Raw genomic sequence first — 14,795 nt, 5'->3', positions numbered from 1 at the left:
CCCGGAATCATGACCGGTGGCGAGCAACGGTTTCGGGAAATTTTGAATATATTGTCGGTATCAAAAAGATCTTGTGACTACCAGAACTATAACTTGCCGGATGACTTATTTGCACGACTAACCTTATATTTTTCATTATTTAATATATTTCATTTCTTGTAACTTTTTCAGCAATTACTAATTCTTCTAAAGTATAAAGCGATATAGTGTTAATCGATTATCAAAGTGAAAATAATTTAGTTTCTTTACTGTAAAGTAAACAATTACGATAATTCAAAATTCTTCCAGTTATACCGCAGTGCAAAGTAATAATTTATAAAGAATCGATTTCGGAGAAACCGCAGTTTGATTAATATATAAAAACATGGGCGTTCATTAAAACCTTCAAAGAGCGTCTGCTTGCATCATCCGTTAGCAAGACTAAAGTTAGTTGTTGTTGCCAGTGGCATTCCGCGTATAGAATAGCCTTACACATGAATACAGTAACGCGAAACCGTAGGCGAAGTATAGATTGAAGATTAAAAAACAAACAAGGTCCCTTCCAGTCCGCGCCTCCATGCTACTAAACACGGAGAACACTGTTCACAATTATCGTGGAACGGCCTTTTAAACGGCAAATTCAGGTCGATATTAATGATGCGTCTTGGGAAAAAGATGGGAAAGAATGGGAAATAATACTATCACGGAGAAAATGCACAGAACATTGCATCTATTTAACAAAAAAAAAAGAATTATTGCAATTGTATCTCTTAAAAAAATTAACTACAATATCCAACAAATGTGGAATTTATTACTGAAACATGACAAGTAAAAAATCTCTAAAATTTTTCAGTATGTCTTTGTTTTTCTGTAAAGTTATAATATAAAATTGAGTAATTAATAACCTACATAAGTTTATATTAGAATTATTATACCTTAACTTGAAACGCAGCATCTAAATTTAAGTGAAACACGAACTCATCAACATTGGCCTTAACGTCGTATATAATTCCATCGTACGATACGTTATTATATAATAACGATAAATCTTGCCAAGACCGTGACGACCGCAATGTGTAGACCATTTACGTCACGGACATAATGAAGAATAAATATGTGATATACACATGCGTGATAGGCGGTTGTGGAGACTGAGGCTTACTCACGCATTCGGACGATATAACGCCGCGTTTAGGCAGGCAAGGTAATTCTTGCATCCTAAAGGAGCACTCCACGTGTCGTGATTAATCGGCTAATTGACTTTTCATGAATTTTAATGAACACAGCCGGACGAGCACTCGAGATAGTAGTTTCATCCTGCTATAATTTTGTGTGCAGAGTGGATACATTGTTCGCATTAAATATATACTATGTAAAACGCTCTCCGCGCATTTTCTCCCGAAAAAATCCTTTAACAAACTTCTAGAACGTACAACTTTCTATAAAAAATTTGATAACACGTTCCTGGCAATTTTTAAGTATTGCATATTAAAAAGACTGTCAAATTTTGACAGCCAAATTAAAATTCTGTGAAAGTGAAGTCTACTTAAAATCAAATTAAGAACAATGTCTTTCTGTATATGTATTCATGCGTCTCTAAAGATATGAACACAATTCTCCACTTTTACACAAATATAATTAGATAGTTATTAATATTTTTCTTGAAATTGAGTTATAGATAATAATATTCTTAGGTCAAATTGCTGATATTCACAATTAAGAGAAAATGTGATACTTATTGTTAGAATATACTCTGTAAAATGATTACGTGAATGTAAATCAGCGTTTTAATCAAATATAAATAATTTACTCGGTTTTGGAATATGTATATATTTCTTCATGAGATATTGCTTGCCCGACGAACCTCATTCTAAAATATAATTACGATATGTGCATATATTATGTGCATATTCTCTTGGAAAACATTTTTGAATGTGCTGTCTTTAAATCTTTGTGACATAGTGGTTCACAGCAATGACCTAATTTTGATAATGCACATTTAAAAAAACTGTAGCATTACACTTTAAAAAATACATTGTAAAAAAAGGAGTAACAGCCATAAGAATTTGAAAAGCCAAGTCGCGCCACGGTGAAAAAAATTGTATCAGATATCTCAATCTGAGGAAACGTTTATTATTATTCCGTCACGTTCACTTATCAATAGAAAACTGCATGTGAACGAGTTGGCCTGCTAAAAATATCACGTTAAACACGTGATGCAATATGCACGCACGCGGGCGTGCACGTGCATGTGTCAGCTAGCTCTCTCGGCAGAAGAATCGTCAAAGATCTCTTGTGTAAATCATCCAGGCAAGATGGCCCCTCCCCGTTCAGTCCATCGATTGCATCGCGCCGCAGAGATGTGGGAGTATGAAAGGTGCGCCGTGCGTTGCTTATGCGTGAATAGCGCGTTCCGTTGTGTAATCCGCGGCGCGCATCGATGCACTTTAAGGCGCGTTCCCCTAAACCCGTGCTAAAGTACACGCGGAACGCGCTCTGACAGATCGGGACATCAAGAAGAAATTGAAATCTAGAATTTCATATTTCTTAATAAATATTCTGAGATTAATTTTTACTTCATTAAATTCCAAGGTGCCTGTCGCGTTAAGAAAAACAACAGACTGATATAAACAAAGCAAAGCTCTGTTTTTAATAAGCTTAATTTAAACGAGGTACTATGATCATCAAAGCTAGAGAAATTAAATTTATTACACTCTGATTTTGTCCCTCTTTAATCACTTTCATCATATTATTTGGACTTAATGACCTGGCGAGAAACTTATCGTAGGTAAAGGGCCAGACTGGTGTACGATAGTCTGTTCTATACAAACTCGCGCGCGAGAAGAGACAAGCCTTTTTCCCTCGGTTAAGTCAAATGGACCGAACGTGTTCACCGGTCCCTGTAATCGAGTCAACGAATTTTCATACTCCCGGAGACAGACCGTCTCTACCAGACGCTAATTTCATTGCACATTACTACGATAGGTGTCATCTTTTTTTAGCTCACAAGCGCTGAGAATAAAGGGGAACCAAAAAAGCGAGATTAAAGGCAAAAATATAAATAAAAATTTAGGGATTAATAAATTGCCTGTCACACCGCGATCTCAAATTCAAAGTTTGTTAAAATAAGGTTTACCTGACGTAATAAGGAAAGAGGATCTTTCACATCGGAGAAGCTAACGATGGAATCACGAGAACGCACGTGGATGCAGGCATCGAGGAAGGAGCGCATACAAAAAGTGCAAATAAATCGTCCGCTTAACCACTGTCAGTCGTGCTTTCCGCGGGTTGGCAAGATATTTGCGGACTCCATCTGAAGTCAAGTGACTGCGTACATATACTTTCTAATTATACGTACGATCTCGTCTCCCATCTACTTTTCTCGTTGGCTACGCGGGGAATGCAAGAACGTGAAAGAGGAATAGGTGAAAAGCAGGCGTGTCTGCGGAATCGTTAGCGCGACTTCTCTGCCGGAGATTTGTGAAAGAACGCACCATCAGCGGCGCAAAAAAAAACTGGTCAATTCTACGACGTGACGCGGGAAACATGCGGTGGCTTCAATCATGATCTAGCTGGGATTTTTCCGTAGAACGCAATCGTGAAATGATCGTCAATCGACGTCGGTACAGTTTCGCGTATAATACCGGAGGATTATATAGGCAGTCCGCAAAAAGGGACGATGTAATATTGATTATTAGTGGTCGGTGGAGCTTACTTGCAATGGCAAAAATATACCAATATATTAGAAAAGAAAAAAGCTGCACTGTTATAATTTATGCTATAATATATTTATGTTATAATCTATGACTGCTGTATATATAATAGTACATTATAATATAATTAATAGTTATTATAACTACATTTCGTAATCCCTTAAAGGAGTTCGGTCTTTATACTTCTTTGTAGTACTTATAAAGTCTCAGGGTTAAAATCGATATCTTAAATGGATGGACTCTTAAAGCAATTTGTGTGAAATTTCCTTCTTAGATCCTTTATTTTCAACGTAATTCCTATTTGCATGGCAAATTAAAAAAAAAATCAAACGTTTCCTGTCATCGAAACCGAGGATAGTATCGGAAAAGCTAGTACATACGTTAGGAAGATGGCGAGCAATGTTTGCAAAAAGGACGGTAGATACTGCGAGCTGCTAGCTATAGCACAAGCAACTGCATAGAGTAGAGTGCAACAGCGGTCGAATTGGCACAGTTGCTAGTGCAACAGTCCCGCAGCTTCTATGCGCTATGCGATTCATCCGATGCATTTTCCCTCCACGCAACCTATCAAACTATCTCGATGCAATATCGATAACGCGATCCACGTAGAATCTCGCACAAATATTCCCCCGTGCGTGATTCGTTGTATTTTATACAGTTTTGTTCGTGCTATTGTGCGAGAAAGTACAAAAGTAAAGTTTACTCATTTTCTAGCAATTATACCACGTTATTACTTTTATCAAGTAGATTGCCAAGCTAGATTGCTAATTAGAACATGAAATGGAGAGCATATAGGCTACGATGGAAAACAGGAAATGCTTAAGATTTTAATAATTTAAAGTATGCGGGGAAATAAACGCGCGATCACGCAGCAAGTAATCCAAAATAAAACGAATGAGCCGGAAACGTTGTAAATGCACACGATCACAGAGTTTACTTTCTTCTTCGCGATATAGCGCTACCGTTTAGCGCGCGCGATTTGCATGAAGAATAAGCGATGCACCTACGCTCCCAAGAATCTCTCTCGTGAGAAAGGACACAGAGGATCAACGATCGCTTGTAAACATCGAATGGCGAATCGCGGAAATTTTCGCACGACCCTGATATTTTATGACCTGCTGCCGTTTTACGCAAGGATAATGCCATCCATTTGTTTCGCCGTTCCTCCGTGCCTTCTAGTATATTTTCATTATGCGACCGAGATAACAATTCCATTCAGCGCGCAAACAGTTAAATTATACCGTACATACGCCTCAACAGATCACTCGCATCCACTGTAATATTTTTCCTGTCTCCTTTTTAAAGCCATCAGTCAGGTGCAATGTATCCACGTCCGCCCTCGTGAAAAAAATGACATGACATCGCGCAACGAGAAACGAGAAACCCCAACGCGTATGCGCTGGGGATAATTAAGAAATCAGCCGATCGTTATCGCGCATGACAACTGATAAATATGCATCGGGGACGCTAGCCGCTCGCTATTGTTCCACGAACGAAATGTCGCGAGTTACCTCGGAAATTGCTTAACGCCACGACCGGCAAGAGTTACGAATTTTACTCTGAATTCACGGTTTCTGGAACTGACTCTTGCCTCGTTTTAAACCTATTTCTACGTATCGCATGTGCGACGTTAACGTTACGCGAATTCGAAAAACACGAAATGGACATCAGGACGTGAAAAAGGGAGCACCGCGGAGACGGCGCGACGACGATGCTCGCGCGTTCTACTCTAGTTACTCATCGTTTCTCGACACTGTTTCAGACGATGACTAAACCCGACATTCGCAGAAATCCCCTTTTATGAGTTTATAAAGATAAACAAATAAAAATAAGCTTAAAATGGTACGTAGCTTGGTATTTTCGAAAACGTGTACATACGGAGTAGTGATAAAGTTAAAATAATGCGAGTGCTAACGAGCGCGATAACAATGAATTGCCGCTAGAATTAGCGCCATTAACGTTACGCTCTAATTGTAATGCACAAAGAAACGTATCAGTTTATTGTATCGCAGAATACTACCTTCAAAACAGCACGTAGTAAAAACTTTAGTTTATTTGTCCCTTAGTAACGTACCAGTCAATACAAAGTAGACTATAACCAAAACAGTAGTAATGTCAAAATAATTATACGTAAATTAAACATTGAAAGTAATTATTATTGCAGAAATTTAGAATATAATAAAAACAAGGTATATTATTATATATCTCTTTTAATCATCTCCAAATGATACAATTTTCTGATAATAATTTTAAGATTATATTTTCAATATATCCCTTTTCTAAATTGAGAATATAAAAATTTATTTTTGTAAGGCTAGACATTGTAAATAAAAGATTGATTCCGACAAACATCAAAAGTCACAATGTATTTATAATCAAATTAGTTGTATTATAACATCCGGCAGAGCGACAAATAGGCAGGAGAGATGATAGAAAGGCGCGAGACCGCAGCAGAGAACCACGGAACGCAATCCAAACCTAAGCAAAACGATTCGGCCGAGACGACGGACTTTAATCGCGTTTCAAGCGAGAATAAACGAGCTAACCTCGGCGATCTCTCGCGTGCGCCAACCGATGGGGGGGCAACACACCGCGGTACGGCGGGGTTCAACGACCGTAAATTTTGTTTACGAAAATCCTTTCGTGAGGCGAGAAGAGGTCTTGAGAGCGACGCTGGCGGGCCCGATAAGTGGGCGGCCCGTTCGCTCATCGGCGATATGTTAACGCGCGAATCGATATGTTTCGTTGTCAAAAGACCGCCGCCGCGCCGCCACTGTGCCGATGGCCAAGATCCACCTTCATTTCACATAATTTCGCATACATTCAAAATAACCATATAAAAGAACCATTATATGACACCAATACTATAATATAGATACCAATTTTACCTTTCAAAATGCAACGGGACATATCTCTCTCGCGCTTGAGCAAAATCTAAGCGCGTATCCAGGACTTTCGAGGGGATAATTAATGGTGATAAAAACAGGCAAAATATATACTGTGAATGATAATTAATTGAAGAATTGTTTACCATAATTTTGATATCAATCTCTTTTGACGAAATAGCATGTCTCAAATACTTGCTCGAGTGTTCTAAGGAGGCACTGAATTACTACAATCACGTTTTCTCGGCGTGTTGCCGCAAATGAAAGAGATTGATAAGGTGCATAAGATCGTTATCCAAGATCGCGCGAAATTTATATCGAAAGCAGGCGAAAGCGAAAGACACCTGGGGCATTTTAATTAGAACCCGATGCAGCACGCTCGTATTTCCATGCGGATATGGTAATACAGATATTACAGTTGATAACTTCATCTCTCGACTGGATTCTTATTTCGTACTTCCATATTCATTCCTTTCAATGTAACCATAGAAGTAACGACGATAAACCACGAAGGTTTCTAATACGTAAGCTATTCTCTTCAATATCTATATGAGAAAGAGCTTGATAATAATATGTAAATAAGAAAAATGTACGATTGTGGCCCCAAGGATAATATTTCACATCTACACTATGGCTATTTTACATCTGGTGAAAAAAATGTTTATCAAGTAAGTCTCGTATTATATTATGTTAAGTGTCAAGCGAAATTGAATAGAATATAAAACTCAATAAAATGCAATTAGTTCTCTCATAAATAAATCACGAATTTCGTATCGCGTGCAATAATGCTAGTTCCATCTCCGAATTTAGTGCGTTAATTCGTTTGCATCAACAAGTGGAATAAACCGTATATATGTATATAGCAATGTTGCAGAATACGAAATAATTCGCAAACGTTACGGCCAAACTACGCGGATAAAAATTTTCGGTACATGGTGATTCAACGAATTTGAAAAGCAATATTAAAATGATTTATAGCACAAGAATTCATACGCTTAGAGCACATTGGCGAATGCTGTATCATTAATCATAGAAAAAAAACTCATTCAGATTGCAACAGCCAATTTGGTTACGAAATCTAAACGGCATATTCCATTGTGTGAAGTACAAAATTAATTGAAGTTACATAGTCGTATAGCACTTTCATCGTACGTTTTATTAAAATCAGTCGCACGCGTGTAAATTTTAACGTCGTAGATCTTTCCGACGTGCGACACAGGCTTTACGAAACTTTCTATTTGCCTTCTTGGCCGAGAGCTAATAACCGACACATTCTCGCACGTCGATCGGGATGACGTCCGTTATCGGTTATCAGTACTCGCGGCCGCGGTACGCGAGCGGGCGAACGTACCGATATCGATTGCACTTTTCGAATCGTGCGGAACGCGGCGATTATTCAATCTCTCGAATGACACACGCCGTTGCACGAGCAGCGCCTCGCTGTCTGCGATGCCTACCGAAGGCCTCCCCCCGCCCGAGTGCTAACCCCAGCGACTCTCAACGCCGAGATTCTCAGAATGCAGCCTCGCAACGCGCATAGAAATCTGGCCGCTTAGCAACAACGAAACTTGCAGAGCGAACGGACGAGCGAGCGAACGCCGGTCGCCAACCGTACGATAGATGCACCAGTGAATGACCGACCGGTTGAGCAATACTGTTGGACAATCGATCCTTTTGCTAAACCAAGCTGAATCAGTCATTAGTCATTCGTTATACGAGTGAAATATTACAAGTGGTCTTCTTACCGTGGTATCTCGTTTAACTCGGTAATACGTGATTCTCGCGTTAATATACAGTGCGTGAATTTATCCACTTTTTAAGACATTTTAAAAATCTTTCTTATATACTCTAAAACTTTTTTCAATGTTTTTTAGAAAATATATACAGAAAACATTTGGTAATATTAATACAATTGTATGTGTAATCCGTTTTATCACCGTTCTGTGCCAAATATGAAAACATACCATATATACGAAAAAAAATCTGGCTTCTACCCGTCTTTTTAAAACAAAATACTTTCTAAAAGAAGTGATTCAATAATTATCGTCATCCGTTTAACTTTCAGATGAATTTTACGTAAAAACTTTGCTATCAAGAATTAGTAATGAAGGAAGAGTTAAAGATGATGGAATCGTCAGTGAATGGCCAATATAAATGATCGCTTTGATTTATGATTGCAACTGTTAGAATCCTCTCTTATTAGAAACTAGATGCTTTAAAGTTCTTATTAGAAATTTAATGTTCCTTCTATTTTCCTATACTATTAGAGAACAATTTTAAAATACTAAAAGTATTGTATATATGTGTAAACAAATTGTATTACTAAATTCCATAATATAAGTGCATTGCATTTACATCGGCTTGTATACGTTAAGCACGTGTCGGACTATACTCGCGAGTTTTAATACTTTATTTCTCTAAAAGTGGCGTAATACGTACCATCATATATGTTCAACACGTTTTTTACTCTTTTATTAAAAAATATCGACTGGTTTTTATCATTTATTACCACGATCGCCTCCTCTCTCTCTCTCTCTCTCTCTCTCTCTCTCTCTCTCTCTCTCTCTCTCTCTCTCTCTCTCTCTCTCTCTCTCTCTCTCTCTCTCTCTCTCTCTCTCTCTTCTGGTTAAGTTAATTAAGTTATTAATTAATTATATCGTAACGGCTCTGTCATGTTTCTTAAATATTCATTATACATATACTCTTTCATGGTAATTTCTTAATAAAGATTACAAAGAAAGAGCAGAGTATAAAAAGCTATGACGCACTCGCACGAGAGATCGAGGTGAATCATTATTTCGCGTTTCTCGTCTGTGTGATATGAATTGGGTATAGCGCGATAATGAACTTTAGCTAAGTTGTCCCACGGACGAGTATTAACCCTCGACTGAAGCACTGCAATCCACGTTACATAACCGAAGTTACCGGGTACCCGAGGGAGTTGAGAGGATATATTTCTATCACGTTGAAGGCCGGCGAAGTGTTTTCCCGAAGTAATATCTTATAATCCTATTTGCACGAGTATAGCTCTCGCGTCCAGGTGAAATTAAACTCCAAATAGCATTTTAAATTTCCTTCAGTAGCTCATTAATATTACTTATTCTTTCATCTCTTAACGCGACGTAACAAAAAAAACTGAAATTACTTATACAATCCTACTTGTGCGGGACGCGAATACCGAGAGTTGGATCCCCCTCGTTGATATTACGAATCTCGCGTGTCGTGTAACACAGTTGCAGACCGGGGTGGCAGGTTTACCAGCGCGATGTAACGGCAATTAATGCTTATCGTGGCAACGACGAGATTATTGAAACAGGGATACTTCCATGGAGAAGTTTGAATTATTTAGTACCGACGAAGTCGGCGTGACACATATCATTTCGCGCAAGAACAATAATTTCTATCGCAATAAATAATCGTCATATCTCCGCAAAGAAAGTAGCTTGCGAGAAAAGAAAAGCAATACTGCGAACGTTCTCAATCAGTTGCCAATCCTTAATTTATCTACTGGATTTTATATGCTCTCTCTTTCTCTCTTTTACAAATGAATTTAATTTAAAACGATTAACTTTTATGTTGCTAAAATCGAGCACGAGTTTTATATTAAATAAAAAAAAAAACGAACCACGGAGCGAACGGCAAACGTTTAGCGCTAAATGCGCGGCGAGAATACCGGTCTGTGCATTTTTCCCTCTTCCCCGCTGGCCGAGAGATCGGGGCCCCTATACAATCGGTGTTTTTACGAGCGAGGCGATCCACAATGCAACCGGTTGTTGCGACGATAAAACGCAGTCGAACGACGGAATCGCAACATTTTACTGCCGCCGACGGCAGCCCAATTACGATCAATTTAACTGCGCGGAGAGTTTCTTTCTGGTTGATCTACGCCGCGCGCGCGAGTAAGCTAACTCGCGATACTTTAAAAACACTGGCGAAACGGATCGGTAAAGCCGATCGATTCACTTTGCTCGAGTGCCGGAACTCGTTGTCGGATATCGATACCGGAGTTTCCGTCTTCGAGTTTAATGGCGCACGTGCTCGCCGATCGGAAATGCTACAGGCTCGCGTTTAAACTAGGCCCGCAAAATAAATCCGCAAACTTCGCGCATAAAATAAATTGCGGGCAACAAGAGGAATAAAATAAAATTATTGTGTCTCTCTTGGAGGTTTATTGATGAGTAAATAATCGACAGTTAAACCAGAACTTCTCTGTGCAAGGCTATGCCACTAGCTGCGTCTAGTCTGGCGAGCGAGACTCGAAACGTCGAATCGCGTGAATCGCGTGATTCGCGAGCACAATTGCGGCGAGCTCGCAATTTCGAGTCGTTTAGATTTCCAGAAGTACCGCAATTCCGCTGCCGAGTGCCGGTCGACGTCGCCGCCTTTTTTATCGCGTCTCGCAGAACAAGCTCTTGTGAACATAATCGGCTCGTTTGTGTCAGCGCTGCTGACGAGGGGTGAGATTTTTGCCCAAAGACTGGTTCGCGTCGCGGCACAAAACACGATTAAACGTTTCACCCCCTTGTGGATATGCTTGACGTGCTGGATATGCTCTGGATTGCATTTGAACGTTACGTGGGAACTATCAAAAATCAAAATATAAACGAATGAATAGATAAGCGAAATAAGGGACAAGTAGACGCATCTTACATTTTGTCGGTCGGTGAAAATTTCAAAAAATTACGCTGTGGAAACATTGATCGAAGGTTCACTTTTTTCTCACTTTGGGCGATATATTCGGGGATGGTAACTCGAAAGCGACTCTTGCGACGAATTTGAAAAGATCACAATGCGATTTAGGCACGTATATCAGCGCGCGCGTGCTCGTCCTCTCTTTCTCTTTACACCCCAAATTAACATGCACTCTTTTCTCTCGCGCTCGGTCGCGTCATTCGAGACGGCGCGCGTTTGCCGTCACGCGGAACGTGCCGAAGAGACGCGCGAACGAAACGGTTCGGAACTGGTTCAACGAAGTCGGCCGTTCCCGACGGTGCGCGCGCGACGAACAATGCGAACTTCTGAAGGGGGGTAGGACGAGCGAGCGAGGGAGGAAGAAGAGGAGGAGGTGGAAAAGGCAGAGGAAGAGCTGGAGTAGAGGAGGAAAGAGACGACGGCGGAGGCAGAGTCGCACGTGAAAGGCGATTTAAAGGGAAAAAGGAGGAGGTGGTTGATGAAAAAGGAACGTGCGAAGAGAACGAGGGAGGGAAAGGGAGAGAGAGAGAGAGAGAGAGAGAGAGAGAGAGAGAGAGAGAGAGAGAGAGAGAGAGAGAGAGAGAGAGAGAGAGAGAGAGAAATACGGCTGGAGGGGAGGAAGGAGCATGGCGAACCGGTCGCAGCCTCCGCTCGTCAGCTGGAAGCTCAGCTGCAACCGGGCGCGGTGACCTCGACTCTGCAACGCGCGGTGGCGGTGCTTCACGGAAAAGCGGAGTCGATTCGCGAGCGATAACGGTGATTCGCGACAGCGAATCGTCGTTGCCCATCGTCCTCGTTGCCCTTTCCGCGCGAATCCCTATACGCCCTCCGGGAAGCTTCCACGAGAAAGGTTTTCGCGCGACGTGAAGCGCTTTCGGATGCGACAGCGTGTGTTTACACTGTTAAATTCCTAGTGTCAAATTATACTCAATTTTAGTCATTTTTAACCATAGGTCGCTACTGCTCCTATTCACAATATGTCGTTAATTTAACTAAACCAATGGAGGTAAAATAATACTGTTTTGTGTTAAAATAATAAATTTCGACACACATGGTAGTTAAAAATAACAAAATGTTATTTAACTCAAGGTATTACTGGTTTAAATTTCGTTCTTTAATATTTAACAGTGTAGACATGACTGCAGATATTGCGTAAGAACCGAAAAATGATCTCTATGCAAATTCGCATCGCGTCACGAATTATGAAACGTGTTTTTTAATAAATATATAACATCGCAAGCAAAAAAAAAAGACTCTGGTGATCGCTTATGTAATTGTTCATCGCTTTCCGAAACTCATACTAAAGTCGTTTTAGTATTTACTATATATCGTTATAATTATCCGAATTAGAATTCTATCAAGTATCTGAAATTGAATGAAAAATACAGCTTTATGATACACGAGACTGTTTCTATGCTTAGCTCGCGCGAAATTTCTCAATTTGAATGGTTTATTCAGTATAAGTGACGCGAAATGCTCTGCATAATTAAATCTTATAATAAGGATCTGAAATTAAATTCACGCAATGTATGGCGCCGTTCTCGACAATGTCTCTCAAGAGTGGCATAAAGACGAGCTACTTCAGAATGAACGACATTACATGAGATTACTTTGGTCCTCGGCGAAATATTTTCTCTTATTCTCAAGCGGGAGATTCATAATGAGTTTTCATGATTAGAGCGCGCTACTCGTGCTAGATGAGCAGCGAGCGATGAATATATTTTTTAGATTATCACGTCAACAAAGTTATACCGGGTTTTCGCGATTAAATCCGACTGGCCCCCGTTCGGCAGTCGAAATTACACGAATGATGAATGAGTGTTCCCATCTGTTCAATTATGCGCACTGTGCAATGCAGATTCGCGTAGTTTAAGCACGCCACTTAATGGAGTATAACCTTTTTGTTGTAGGTATCGAAGAAATTTGATTTTCAAAATAAAATTAATGTATATTAATTCGTTGTGTTTTCGATAACTATTTTTCAAGACTGATCTTCCTAAAAATTAACTCAAATATGTTGATATTTCATGTGTAGAGGAGAAAACTGGCTTATAAATTACCATAGCGATTGCTAGTTTGTATCATTATATTATTAGTCGCCATAAAAATCTAATATACAAAATAACATACACACACACACACACACACACACACTCTCTCTCTCTCTCTCTCTCTCTCTCTCTCTCTCTCATTTGTTCATGAGAATTACTGCTACCTTAAAGCATACGTCTGAATAAAGACGACAATTTTTATTCCGAAATAATGAAAGAAATGTCAATTCTTTCGCGATAATTTATTTCGAAAGGTATTAATCGGTTACCTTTACGTATTTCTGACGTCGACGATACCTGTCGTCGAGGTCAGCGCTGGGAATCGACGCGTCGCGAAAATCTCGCGAGGTGAAATCGCCGATGAGCAAAGTGTCACGTACTTATTCTTATAAGAGGGCAAAGAGAGTTATTCCTGCTCTTGATAAAAGCGGAAAGATGCACGCTCGAGATAACAGATCTGAGTCATATTTTTCCTAAAATTTTAGTTATCGCGTTATAGGAAAAAACGATGCGCGCAGTGAAATAGAAATTTAATGTTGGTGCATTTCTAAAAATTACTCAAATTGTAAGTCAGTTAAAATTAGATTGATCTTTCAATAACCACTTTTCTCTCGATATCATTCGCCTAGATACGCGTTCAAAAATATTCGTCTGCACTCATTTTAAAAGAATCACGAGTGTTCGTATTTAAAACGCGAACTTGGACGATTTGGCACTGGAAATTAAAGGCCTCTGTTCGAAATTAGAGACTCGCGGCAATCACACAGGCAACAACGAAATTTAAATAACGAGTATTCACGCTAATGACAACAGTCATTACATGAGAATTTTAATTGTCGCGGAACGCGCGTCTTGGAATTTAAAAATATAAATATTTTAAATTATTAAGCGGCGAGGTACGGACGTCAATTTCGAGAACAAAGGAATGACGTGGTTTCCACGAGTAACCGAAAACGATCCGATGCTCTCGCGAGAGACTAGAGAGAGTCTCAATCGGACAACCGACACTTTGATCGCGAAAGGCGACTGTTGTCACCCGACGCGAGTCGATTCATCAGAGGATGCGAGGTGCGAGGAGCGTTCGATTCCGCCGACCTCGGCTCGCGCTAACCCTAGTTTAACCGAGCCCCCTTCCCCTCCCGCCGATCCTGCCGTGCCTTCGACGCGAGCGGGGTCGCATCGCCGTGTACGATCGAATCGACGCACGAATCCGCGCCGCGAGCCGAATTTTCCTCTTTACGTGCGATTTACCCGCGGCCACGTACTTATAATCCGCGCTGCGGATCGCGCGACGGACGCGGACGGGGCGAATCCCCGGGGATTGGCACTTCCAGGATCAACCGAGGCTGTCATCGTCGGCGAACGACGGCGGACGAGCGCCGTAGCCGCCGTATCACGTTCGCGGAATCGACAGTCGACTCCGGTAGCGGTGAACCGGTCGGTCGGTGCATCAGCTGAGAGCCCAGCTGAACCCA

General features: G+C 40.5%; 1 protein-coding gene across 4 annotated transcripts in view; it reads right to left on the bottom strand.

Annotated features, from left to right (window-relative positions):
* Nucleotides 1–14,795, bottom strand: part of Sesn (Sestrin) — a 169,176-nt gene that overhangs the window by 151,946 nt on the left and 2,435 nt on the right. The gene's annotated exons all lie outside the window — the stretch shown is intronic.

This window comes from Temnothorax nylanderi, unplaced genomic scaffold (assembly GCF_030848795.1).
Source record: "Temnothorax nylanderi isolate EJ_2023f unplaced genomic scaffold, tnyl_v1.0 TNYL_tig0005_pilon, whole genome shotgun sequence".
NCBI lineage: Eukaryota > Metazoa > Arthropoda > Insecta > Hymenoptera > Formicidae > Temnothorax > Temnothorax nylanderi.
Note: the sequence above shows the minus strand (reverse complement) of the source record. Positions and strands in the feature narration are given on the sequence as shown.